The following is a 13,867-nucleotide window of genomic DNA, read 5'->3' as shown; positions in this document are numbered from 1 at the left end:
AAGTAAACCTGATGCTTTGCCTGGCATTGACTGAGCCAGGCTGAGTTCAATAGTTCACTAATACCCAAATATTTAAATGACAAGTTTAGGGTTTAACCACGTTAGCTCCGGAAGATTTACCCTACCTTCCTGGCCAGGCCATTTTTTTGCTATACAGCATGGCAACTCACATATGCGTGCACCCAAATAAAATGTCCTTTATTTCCAACAAATAGAGCTTTCCTTTGGTGATATTTGATCCCCTCTGCGGTTTTTATTTTTTGCACTATAACCAAAAAAAACAAGTGTCAACTTTTAGGCCTCATGCAGACTGGATGTTTAACCACTTAAGCCCCGGACCAATTTGCAGCCAAAGGACCAGGCCCCTTTTTGCGATTTGGCACTGCGTAGTTTTAACTGACAATTGCGCGGTCGTGCGACGTGGCTCCCAAACAAAATTGACGTCCTTTTTTCCCCACAAATAGAGCTTTCTTTTTGTGGTATTTGATCACCTCTGCGGTTTTTATTTTTTGCGCTATAAACAAAAATAGAGCGACAATTTTGAAAAAAATTCAATATTTTTAACTTTTTGCTATAATAAATATCCCCAAAAAATATATAAAAAAAGATTTTTTTTCCTCAGTTTAGGCCGATACGTATTCTTCTACATATTTTTGGTAAAAAAAATTGCAATTAGCGATTATTGATTGGTTTGCGCAATAGTTATAGCGTTTACAAAATAGGGGATAGTTTTATAGCATTTTTGTTAATATTTTTTTTTTACTAGTAATGGCGGCGATCAGCGATTTTTATTGTGACTGCGACATTATGGCGGACACATCGGACATTTTTGACACATTTTTGGGACCATTGTCAGATATACAGAAATCAATGCTATTTAAATGCATTGATTCCTGTGTAAATGACACTGGGAGTGAAGGCGTTAACCACTAGGGGGCAGTGCAGTGTTATGTATGACCTTATGTGTTTTTTTTTATTGTAGGGGGGCATGGCCTGGCATGTGACATCACTGATCGTCCTTCCCTATAAAAGGGAAGAGACGATCGTGACAGCCACACAGGGAAGCACGGGGAGAGGTTTGTTTACACCGACCTCTCCTCGTTCTTCAGCTCTGTGACCCGATCGCAGGATCACCAGCGGCGATCGGGTCCGCTGGTCCCGCGGCCATGGTCACAGAGCACAGGACCGGGTCAGGAGTGCGCCGCCGGTAGCACGCTCCCGACCCACAGCTGGGCACTTAAAGAATCACGTACCGCTACGTGATTGTGCCCAGCCGTGCCATTCTGCCGACGTATATCGGCGTGAGGCGGTCCTTAAGTGGTTAAATAAATATAAAAACTTCACAGTAGCTTTGCAGTGAGTTTTTCAACTTTTTTCAACGTTTTTGCAATAGCATTTTTTAGGGTTTTTCCGCGTTAGTGTTTTTTTTTTCTTTTTTTTTTTTTTATTTTTTTTTCAATGGATCAAAAATGTTAAAAAACGCTGGTGAGCGATGTTTTTGAATATTTATCAAACTTTATCAGCGTTAGAGTGTTTTTACAGCTGAAAAACATCTCTCAGAACCCACTAGTTTTGGAGTTTTTTTACTGCTCAAAAACGCCACAGCCCAAAAATGCTGATAACAGCCTGTGTGTGCATGGACACATAGGATAAAACGATGGAGAGTTTAATGACTGTAGAAAAAAATGTCTACAGCCAAAAACAGCTGCTCTAAAAACGTCAAAAAACGTCCAGTGTGCATGAGGCCTCAGGCCGCTGTTTTTGGCAGCAGCTGTTTTTGGCTACAGACGTTTTTTTCTACAGTCAAAAAACTCCCCATCGTGTTATCCTATGTGTCCATGCACACATAGGCTGTTAACAATGGTTTTTGGCTGGGGCGTTTTTTGGCTTTAACCACTTGCTTACTGGGCACTTAAACCCCCCTCAGTCCCAGACCAATTTTCAGCTTTCAGCGCTGATGCACTTTGAATGACAATTGCGCGGGCATACAACACTGTACCCAAATGACATTTTTATCATTTTTTTCCCACAAATAGAGCTTTCTTTTGGTGGTATTTAATTACAGCTCGGAGTTTTATTTTTTGCTAAACAAACAAAAAAAGATGGAAAAAAAAAAAAATCATGTTTAATAGTTTGTTATAAAATTTTGCAAACGGGTCATTTTTCTCCTTCATTGAAGTGCGCTGATTAGGCGGCACTGATGGGCTGCATTGGTGGGCACTGATGGGCTGCATTGGTGGGCACTGATAGGCTGCATTGGTGGGCACTGATAGGCTGCACTGGTGGGCACTGATAGGCATAGTTAAGGCGGCACTAATAGGCACAGATAAGGCAGCACCGATGGGCACAGATAAGGCGGCACTGATGGGCAAAGATGGGCACAGATGGGTGGCACGGATGGGTGGCACGGATGGGCACTGATAGGTACCACTGATAGATGGGACTGATGGACACTGATAGGTGGCTCTGATAGGTGGCACTGCTGGGCACTGATGGGCGGCACTGCTGGGCACAGGTAGATAACACTGATGGGCACGGATAAGTGGCACTGGGGTGCAGCACCTTTGAGGCAGATTGTGGGCACTGCTGGGTGGCACTGCTGGGTGGCACTGTGGGCACTGCTGGGTGGCACTGTGGGCACTGCTGGGTGGCACTGACGGGGCACTTACTTTTTAAACATTTGGCACTGCCGGGGGCAGGTGGGCACTGGCAGGGGGCAGGTGGGCACTAGCAGGGCTGGCCGTGATCGGGACTGATGTCCCGATCACGGCCGCCGGTGATTGGCTTTTTTTTTCTCCTCGCGCTATCAGCGCGAGGAGGAATAATAGCCGATTACCGACTTCGTTAAATCACATGATCAGCTGTCATTGGCTGACAGCTGATCACGTGATAAGGGGTCGGGATCGACCCCTTGCACGGATCGGTGATCAGGCGAGTCTCATGGACTCGCCGATCACAGAGCGCGCCGCGCGCGCCCCTCAGGGGGCGCGCAGGCCGCTCGTGCACAGGACGACGTCAATAGACGTAGTCCCGGCAAAGGAGATCCGCGCTGTAGCCGTCATTTGGCTATAGCGCGGATCTCAAGTGGTTAAAAACCCCCCAAAACTAGTGGTTCTGAGAGGAGATTTTCAACTGGTTTCAGCTGTAAAAGCGCTCTAACGTCAAAAAACGCTGATAAACGCAAATAAACGCTCAAAAACACGGCTCACAAGCGTTTGACGTTTTTGATCCATTGAAAAAAATAATGCACACCACCCAACATCACCCCTCCTGCATAGAAAGACACTTTCTCCTCTAACAGGGGACACTCTCGCCCCCTAGTGGTGGTTCTGGCTCCACACTGGAATAGACAACATGCGGAAATCTTACTACACCCAGCTATGTCTTGAATTTCAGAGTAATTTTAGCAATAAAGTGATTGCATATAAATAAATATAGTATGTTGATATCTGTAATATTGATTTATATAGCTCACTTGCTAAAATTACTCTGCAATTCAAGACTTGGCTGGGTGTACTAAGATGTCCACATGGGTGTTCTATCAGAATACCGCTACCCTTTAGTGTGTAGAATGCATAGCGCGTCATGGAATGCATGGTGGAATGCATTGCACATGTGCAGTAAGTATTTTTTGTTGGATTGTCATTTCCGTTGCACAATCTGATGGGTAGTGGTAATCTGATAGAACACCGGGAATGCTAACTGTCACATTGCTTGTGCTCTCAACCAAACTATCAAACCATGGCTGGTGTCATAATTGATCACATGTGCAGCAACATGGCAGCTTCCTTGCTTGAAAACCATAGGAGGGTTTACATCAGGAGTCTCAAACTAGTGGCACTTCAGCTGTTGCAAAACTACAAGTCCCATCATGGCTCTGCCTGTGGGAGTCATGTTTGCAACTGTCAGCCTTGCAATGCCTCATGAGACTTTCGCAATTAGTTTCGCAACAGCTAGAGGGCGGCCAGTTTGAGACCCCTGGTTTACATCCATATTAACTACAGACAGAAAAACAGGGACTTTGTTACAAAGAAGAGATATAGAGTTTACCATAGAGCAGCTACAAACTTATAAACACTGCCATCTACTGGCTGAAGAATGTATCTGTACTGAATACTGATATTGACCTAGATGTTGCATAAAAATACATTAACAATGTACTCCAACACTCTGGCTCTCAGCCCAAGCTGAGAGGCAGAGCCAGCTGTTAATAAGGGAGCTGGGAGAATCCTGACAATATTGTTGGGATCCTTCCAGAGCCTGGGTGGCTCTGCTCCATCAGCTGATAGAGGGCAATAGCGTGCTATCAGCTGACTCTTGGTCACAGGAGAGCTAAAGTAAGTGCACTCCTGTGACCCACAAGAGTATAATGGCCAACAAAGCTTTGGTCATGCTTCTCTTTTAGAAAAATCATCCATGGGGATGTGTCCAGATGTGAACAGTGGTGGATGTGTTGAAGAGGAGCTCTGGGAATCCTAGACTTAATCCTGAGCCATCTGTGCATCTACTGGCCTGGTGAGCTTTGATACTCTCCGAGACCGTTTCTCTGCATCCCCTGCCTTAACCTGAACCAGAATTGAGCGGTGTCATTGCTCGTTCGCGGTGAAATCCGTGACGCCATAAACTTACACACTCACGGTCGCTGCCATCTCCCTGGACTTGGTCCCACCAGTGTGCTCTGAGCCCTGCCCGTCCTGAGCTCTGCTCTTCTCACCCACCCTCTCACCTCCTCACTTCCCGTGGACTAGAGGGCTGTCAGGCCACCGCTGACTGTTCGATCCAACCATAGCCTACCAGGGCCTGGTCACGACCGCCATTCTTGCCAGCATCTGCCCGCTACTCTGCTCTGAGCCTCCCCCACCCTAGACCCCGATTCACCGGCTCCAAATCCTTACCCTGCTGGGCCATAACTGAATGTCCGCTCCGGCCACGATCCTTTGGGGCCTAGCAACAGCACATTATGATTTCACGATATTGCCCAAAATTTTGGCAACTAGGTTACAGGCGATTCTTAAATCTTATGTCAATATCGATCAAACTGAATTCATCCTGGGGAAGTCAATGGAAATAAACCTACGCAGAGTGTTCACACACTTGGTTGCCTTCATCTGAGACTTCCACCAGGGTACTGGTAGCAGTAGACATTGAGAAGACATTCAACTCGGTGGCCTGGCCTCATATGTCCTCGGATCTAGAGGTTATGGGTTTGGGGTTGAATTTCACATGTGGATTGAAATTCTTTATAAGTCCCTGACAGCGCAGATTAGGCTGGGCGGTGCCCTCTCATCCCCCTTCACAATTGGAAGTGGTATGAGACAGGGCTGCCTGCTGTCACCAGCTCTCCTTGCCTTGGTGATTGAGCCACTTCCCTCTGCCATTAGACAGGCTAACATGGTCAAGGGCATCCAGGTCAGCTCCATACATGAAAAGCTGGCCATGTATGCAGATGACCCTGGCCCTTCTCTTCGGGAGACTCTAGACATTCTCTGTGGTTTCACTGCCTGCTCAGGACTTAAAGTTAATTGGGACAAGGCCCAAATATTGCCAATTGACAATGCAGCAAGATCTCTAGCAGGCCCCACTCTTCCTTTGGTATGGACTAGCAAACTTAAATATTTGAGAATCCACTTCACAAATTACAATCTCCTGCTGACTGCTATATGTTAAATTTAGCTCCATTGGTGCAAATTATGGAAGAGAGGTTAAGGGCCTGTGGAATCTATTTATTTAAGATGAAGCTTTTGCCTTCGTTTCTTTATGTTCTTAGACATTCCCCTGTGTGGATACCCAAAAAAGTGTTCCGCCTAACAAATACCAATCTGATTGCCTTTCTCTGGGGCACAAGCCGGCCGAGATTCAAACTGACGGTGTTACATAGAACCTGGGGGAGACGGAAGATTAGCCTGCCCTGACCTGCATAAATATTACTTGGCTGCCCAGTTGTCCCACGCACACAATTGGCTCATTGCTGTCGAGTCCAACACAGCAGTGGTTCTGGAAACAGTTTGTCTGGGTTCCTATGAAGTGCTGCGGAACTTACTTTACTGCGGATCTCATGCGCCTTTTCCTCTAAAGATGGCTATGAAGGCTGTCCTGAGGGCATGGTACACAGCTCTTTCCCTGTGCCCCTTCCCCTCAGGGCATATCTCCCCACATTACCCCCTCTAGTTTAACCTGACGCTGCCGGAGTTTATGTCAATACCCGATCCTAGTGTCTAGGCACTCAAAGGTAGTAAATACGTAGATCAAATATGCACAGGGGGTCGGCTCCAGACTTTCGATGGGTTAAACAAATATATTAGTTACCAAACTCATATCTGTTTAGGTTTCTACAACTTAGACAGGCTTTTAATACCCAATTTGAGAACTCTCAAGGGGCTTTTTATACTTGGACTCTGGAAGATCTGCTCAGAGACGAATCTATAAAGAACTGTTACCCAATGTACACATGGGACTTGAAACTCTCAGGGTTGAGAACTTTCCTACAACGGATACAGAAGATTGGGAAGACGCGTGGGAGTGCTCCTTCTCACAATTGGTTTCCGCAAGGGACAGACTTGTGCCATTCAAAATTCTACATAGAGTGTATTTCACACCCACACAATTGAAAAAAATATACCTAACTACCCCAGATTCCTGTTAGCGGTGTACCGCACCCTCAGCAGACTTCATCAATATTTTCTGGACCTGTCTACAGATCAAATCTTTTTGGACTGAGGTCACCACATTTATTTTAACAGTAACCACTATTCAAATCCCGCTAACGGTGAATGAAAGTGTGTCTGTTGGGTCTTGTAGACCCTCTAGCTCATCACCGAATAGTAAGAACCCTCCTTGGATTACTACTTTATTATGCACATAGGGCCATTGTACTTCAGTGGAAATCCTCTGTTGCACCATCCATTAACTTTTGGAAATGATTAGTTAACACAGCCCTGCCATTATACAAGGCTAATTATCTGTCATGGGGTTGTGCTAGGAAGTTCCATAAAATGTGGAATATCTGGGTGGAATCTCCATCCACAAATGCAGACTCTAGATAATTAGGGAGTATTACGTTAGGCAAGTTATCCCTTGTTAGGTTGTAGAACTTTGTGTTTATGCCCCATCAGGTAGATCATTTTCTGGGTACCTAAGTTCTGGTAGAGTGAGCACCTCATTAGTGAGTCTGGCACTGAAGATTGTTTGGTGAAGCTCCTGTAATTCAACCTATGTAGGTGGTCTGAGCGTATTACTTTAAATTTAAATTACTTTAAATTTGTTTCTATTATTTTTCTTTTAGTTCTTGCTTTTATTGTGTGTCTGGGTCTGGGTATGCCCAAGATGCTCTGTTTTGTACTTTTACATTTGGAAATTTCAATAAAAATAATTTCTTCTATGGAGAACTGGGCTTTCAGATGAGAATATATTTTAAGAAATATCAAATGTAGCCTATTGAAAATGTTCAAAATAGCTAAAAGTACACTCAAAAAGTAGAAAAGATATGCGGCGCAAACGTTTTCCCCTACTTGTCGAGGTGTGTGTATTTTTTCTCTTTTTTTTTTATGTGTATTTCTTCTTGTATATATCCTTTTTATTTTACATACGTTTTTATGTTGACACAAGTCGGATTTCAAATATATGTGCTGTAATCAACATATATCTGAAAGTTACAGGCGGTCACATCCAAGCAATGTTCCTACTAAAGTTCTCTTTTATTGTAATCATTTGACTGTAGATTCCTAACGATAAATCCAATAGCTCCATAATTGGGTTTCTTTGTCAAAATGGGTAAATTTGAACTTCTACGATATAATGTTTAAACCTGATCAAAAAAAAAGTCAGATGGCAGAGTTCTAAGTTGTGTTATATTCATGTATCCCTGGGTCATTATTTACGTGGGCAATAGGGGATTGGTAGGTGAAGGGTGATGCTTGCATTTTTTTATCCTGGGTCTGAGTGTGGACTGCGGTGGAGCATGGGCGAATTAAGTAACTGTCCTGAGTAATGTGCAGTGGTGCTGGAGCGTACAGGGGGAGGGGGGGTTTTTCTTTTTTCTGGTTGGATGCACACGCCGGTGGCGGTGTATCGGGTGGGGGGAGGGGGAGGGTTATTTGGTTGTTCCCTGATTGTTTGACTCAGGGGGGTTTTTGTAGTAATCAGCCTGGGTATGCCCAAAAGGCTGTAGGTTGTTTTATTGTTTACTTGCAAATTAATAAAAATAATTAAAAAAAAAAAAAGAAAAAAGTCAGATAAGGGGAACCTGTCAGGAAAGAAATACTGATCATGGCAGCCTTAGCCTCCTTCTGAAAATGCTAGTTCTCTAGCTATCATGCTGATCCTGCAGCTTCACAATGGCACAAGCAGGAGCAAACTGGCCATACTCCGTAAAGCTGACAGCCCCTTTAGTGGCCCCTTTATTAACAACCATAACATTTTTTCTATAAAACAAATTCAACTTTATAACCCAACTTTTTTACCCAACTTAACTATTTACTGAATATGTATCAGGTTGATGAAGGAAAGTATCTCTATCGCAACGGCTGTATCACCACCACCTTAGGATCCTGGCCCATAGCCGCAGTTTCACCAACTCAGGGACAAACTTTGACAATTTTTTCGCCCGATGCAGCCCGGTGACCGATAGCCCATTATTTCCATGGTAAGGAAAGGTACTCATACCAAGATGGGCCCAACTCGTTCCACAACACATATAGTATTCCTTCCACCATTCCAACCTTCAAGAACCTGAGACCCCTGCCAACCACTATGACAAACTCAACTTCACCTACTCCCTTGTCTCTTCCTTTTTTTTTCTTATTACATCCCCAAGCTGCCCAAACGGAATATAAACACAGAAAAACAGAATACCATTCACACCAGCTTAATTAGATAGGGAAGGAGGGAGGGAAAAACTGTACCTGCTGCCTTCTTCTGTCCTGTCAGTCCCCTTACTGACCTATGCCTACCACCCCCTCAACCAACCCAGTCTGCAGACCGAACCCCTGTGCTTCTACTAACCAATCCGTAAGACTCTCTTATGTTAAGCTAACTACCAATAACCCCAGTCCACACTGCCCAGCACCCCCAGTAATGTGGGCCCTCCTCCTAATTTGCCTTTTTGCTCCAGGCCTATTCTTGACTGGTGTATGGCTGATGTAAATTCTTACCACCTACTACCACCCCTTTTCTTGGCCCCAGCAATACCATTTGAAAGAAACACACGACACTCTCTGGATTTTAAATGGCCATAGCGGCCCCTTTATTAATAACCAGAACAATTTTTCTATAAAACATATTCAATTTTATAACCCAACTTTTTACCCAGCTTAACTGACTGACTATGTCTTGATGAAGGAAGGTATCTCTATCGCATTGGCTGTACCACCACCACCTCAGTATCCTGGTCCCTAGCCGCAGTTCCACCAACTCAGGGATAAACTTTGACCATTTTTTCACTCGATGCAGCCCGATGACCGATTTCCATGGTAGGGAAGGTACACATACCGAGATGGGCCAAACCTGTTCCACACCACATACTGTATTCCTTCCACCATTCCGGCCTTCAAGAACCCGAGACCCCTGCCACAGACACCCACCAGTAAAGCCTCACATGTGCGCGCCCTGCCACAGCCTCAAGGCCCACTGAAGCCCCTCCTGGAGGCCCAGGAACCACATGTCTATGCCCAACGCTGACAGGTGTACCCCATCACCCCTCAAATACAGCCCATTGATTCCCTTCAACTCCTCGTGGCAAACAACCAGCCCACTGTTGTGTACCACAAGTTTGGCCACTGCTTTATTGACCTTGATCCTGTCCTTGTTAATCCGATCTACTGTCTGGGGCCCCCTCCAAGCTGCCCTGCCAATGATATCTGACCAGACTAGGACAGTGTCCGGAAAGGCCGACGGCAAGGGGAGAAAATCTCACTTGGCGTCCGCAATAAGCTCTCTGGAAGCCCTAATGCCCTGTACACATGGTCGGACATTCCGACCACAAAATCGGATTTTGTCTGAAACTTCTGTCACACAAAGTTGTCGGAAAATCAGATAGTTTGGAACGAGGTGACGTACAAAACCTACGACGGGACTATGTAGAGGCCAGTAGCCAATAGCTTTCGTCTCCAAATTTTTCTGAGCATGCGTGGTACTTTCTGTGTCAGAATTCTCTACACACGATCGGAAAAAGTCAGATCGGATTTTGTTGTCTGAGAATTTTAGATCCTGCTCTCAAACTTTTTCCGTCGCTAGCAGCCGTTGTCCATTTACGCCAAGCCTTGCGGTGGAAGGCCCTGGCCCTGATCCCCAGATGTAGAAGGCCTAGAGGGGGGTGGGGATGGCACCCTCCGAGCCGTGTCCCACCAATGTTGGGCATTCCTCCCAGCACCCGCCGAGGGAGGAGGAGCAGGTCTCTCCGCCCTGGGGCCTGGAGGGTCCAAAACTGGGCTCCCTGTGCGTCGGCTCACCCTAGGGTTAGAATCTGGGCAGAAACACGCAGGAGGCCGGGATCACCTCACACTTGGAGAAGCAGGGGCAGGAGTGACAGGGCCCTGCACCATGAAGCATAGCAGCAAGCTGCGAATTAAGCCACTGAGGGCCATTTGCCAGGGCTGCTGAGCTCAGCTGCCCCAGAAGTTTTTCAACACCCTCCATCATAAGTAGCTAAAAAGGGGGAGGGGGGAACTGCACCTGCTGCCTTCTTCTGTCCTGCCAGTCCACTTACTGACCTATGCCTACGCCTCTCCCCTCCTCCCTTCCACTAACCAACCTGTAAGACCCTCTTATTTTAAGCTAACTACCAATAACCCCAGTCATGTGGGCCCTACTCCTAAGTTGGCTTTTTGCTCAGAGTCAGGGCCTATTCTTTCAGTTGACGAAACTTTTCCATCCAGCTCCTTTGAATTTTCTTGTCACTGTGACCCCACTAACAAATAGAAAATGGAAAAAACATTCTAAAGATAAAAAAATGTCAACTTTTTTTGAACAAGTGTCTGGCCAGAATTAAGGCCCATACACACGATCTGACTTTTTGACAACAAACATGCAAATTAGCTGTTTTAAGGCAACATCCGACCGTGTGAATGCTCCATCAGACAAACTTTTTCGGTTTTCATCGGACTTTTGTTGGCTGTGCAAACTTTTTGGCAACTTTTCTGGCAACAAAAGTCCGATGGAGCAAAGTCCGATCGTGTGTACAGAAAACCATAGGACTTTTGTACAATGTACAAACATGCATGCTCAGAACCAATGCAAAAGATCAGACAACAATACAGAAGTTGACCAAAGGTGGCGGTAAAGAGCTGAAAAAGTCCTGCCGTGTGTATGCAATACAAATTCACAGCCGACGCCCTTTGTACAAAAATACACGGGAAAGTTTGTACAAAGTCTGATCGTATGTATGAGGCTTTCATTTTGTTTTCATTCAGGCACACAAATTAGATGAATGGAGAAATCCTTCCAACACGAACATTGTATTGTGACAGCAGCATTCGCCTCTGTCAGAATACACTGATCAGCAGCCACAGTCATTTGGCTTCAGCTGCTGATCAGAATAGATTTCCAACATGTCCTTTTGACTTCTTTTGAGCGGGGACTGCCACACAATAATTGAAATTCATCGGTTCCCTGCTGAACCGGACAATTTTTGATCAGTGCATGGCCAGCTTTAGGCAAGCCAACTATTCCTTGAAGGTGCTGTTGGATGGTAGGATTTTGCCTACTCTGTATATTTAAGAAATAAACTGTACTCAGCCCCGGGGAATCAAGCGAAAAGATAGGCAGTATAATATCAGGCATAGGGTGTCCAATTCTTTGCTCAAAATACTCTTCTGGTAACTTGGGCTTGATAAAGCCTCTCTGAAAACTCTAAGCACATACTGACTTTGTGAGATTTAAGCTGGCCATGGATGGATTGAAATTTAGCCAGTTCAACAGGGCAATTTGGACAGTACAGGTTCAGGAGTGGCCACTCCTGCTCGTTAGAAGTCGATCTAGCAAATGGCTTCTGTCTAACGTACAATTTCTCGATGGGAAATATTCCTCTATCCATCTCATTTGTTTGAATGGACGAATCCATACTTTTTTCATTCAGCACCCTGGCTGAATGAAAACAACGAGCAATGTATGGACAGCCTTAAACTTTCCATCCATTTATGGCCACAGTGATTGGACAGAAGTTCATCTGCCAATTGACTTCTGTTCAAGTCAGGATTTAGCAGCTCAATCAGTGATGAAGGCTATAGGCTGCAACGCTGATCTGTGTATTCTGATGGCGTAGAGGCCTCCCCTCCATCAGAATACAATGAATCAGTAGGGAGGATTCCCCTCATCCACCGCAAATGTGTGGATGGGGGAATCGGGTCAGTTTTCTATTCAACCAGCTGGCTGAACGAAAAAAAAAAACAGACTAATATATAGGCTGCCTTAAGTCCCATAAACATGGGCCGAATGACAGTAGACATTGGCCGGTTAAAAAAAAACAAAAAAAAAAAACAGCTGACATTCGCACCATGTGTATGTCGGTCTGTCTGACAGAAGTTGGCCCTTTTCTGTTGGATGGGCATGCTGGAAAACCAGCAGCCAACCAGGTCCCGATCAGCGCTCTCAGCCAATGATGGAGAGCGTTGGTGAAGAGAAGAAGAAGAGGAGAAGAGAAGGCGGCGGCGACGACAGAAGACCGAGCCACCACTAGTAAAAGAGCTGGAAGAAGGAAGCGGAGGCCCGGCAAGAAGAACCGAAGAGGGGGACAAGACCCGCAAAGTCGGAAGAAGACCCCCGGGCGGCAACGAAGAAGAAAGCCGGGCTAGCAGAAGATGGTCGAGGAGTCTGGCGAGAAGACCCCCCAAGACAGAAGAAGACCCCCGGAGCTGTGCAATAAATAATTTTAAAACCACGTGTTGTGTTTTATTTACATTTTTTTTCCCCAGGTGAATGGGTAGGGGTACATTGTACCCCATACTTATTCACATAGGGTGGGGGGCCTGTATCTCTCCCGGATTCTGATAAGCCCCCCGCCCGCAGACCCCAACAACCAACGGCCAGGGTTGTTGGGAAGAGGCCCTTGTCCTCATCAACATGGGGACAAGGTGCTTTGGGGTGGGGGGGCTGCAAAGCACCCCCCATGTTGAGGGCACGCGGCCTGGTACAGCTCGGGGGGGCCCTCGCTCGTCCCCACCTCCTTTCCTGACCGGCCGGGCTGCGTGCTCACTTAAGGGTCTGATATGGACCTTGGGGGGCCCCCATGCCGTTTTTTCGGCGTAGGGCTTCCCCTTTAAGTCCATACCAGGTGACGGGACCAGCGAGGTGTCAATCTCGCCGATGGAGGCGGCGACATTGACCTCCTTCACTAGTCCCGTCTACCTGGAGCCGCGTTCAAAATGTACGGACTTTTCTCCATGTGCGGGCAAGTCCGTTCATTTCAAAAGTCCGGCGGACTAGCACACAGATGGCCGGATTGTCCGCCGGACTGACAATTTTGAGTCAAAACTTCTTTCTAAGTCCGCTGGACTTTTGGGGAAAATAAAGTCCGCCGGAGCCCATACACGGGCGAATTGTCCAAGTCCACCAAATAGTCCGACCGTGTGTACGGGGCTTTAGAGGTAGTAGTCTGCGGCGGTCGAGCTGCAGGAGGAGATTCATAGTTCAATTTGCACATTACATCTTCTGGCTCTAGCGTGATCAGAATGTACTAAATCCTAAAATATGGTGGCAATGACTTATCCTATGGGCATCCCATATACCTATCCCTATCCAAGTTGTACCCCCCAATAAAACAACAAAAACAAAACTCGCAAAAGACTGTTCATCGTCTCTGGCAGTGATGTATGAAGTCTGGCAGTGGGGTGATTTGGCGGATTGTTTCTTACTAGCTGCAACACCATGGCTACAC

Source organism: Lithobates pipiens, unplaced genomic scaffold (genome assembly GCF_037356315.1).
Source record: "Lithobates pipiens isolate NorthernLeopardFrog02 unplaced genomic scaffold, aLitPip1_a1.2 Scaffold_28, whole genome shotgun sequence".
Lineage (NCBI taxonomy): Eukaryota > Metazoa > Chordata > Amphibia > Anura > Ranidae > Lithobates > Lithobates pipiens.
This window is presented reverse-complemented; position numbering follows the sequence as displayed.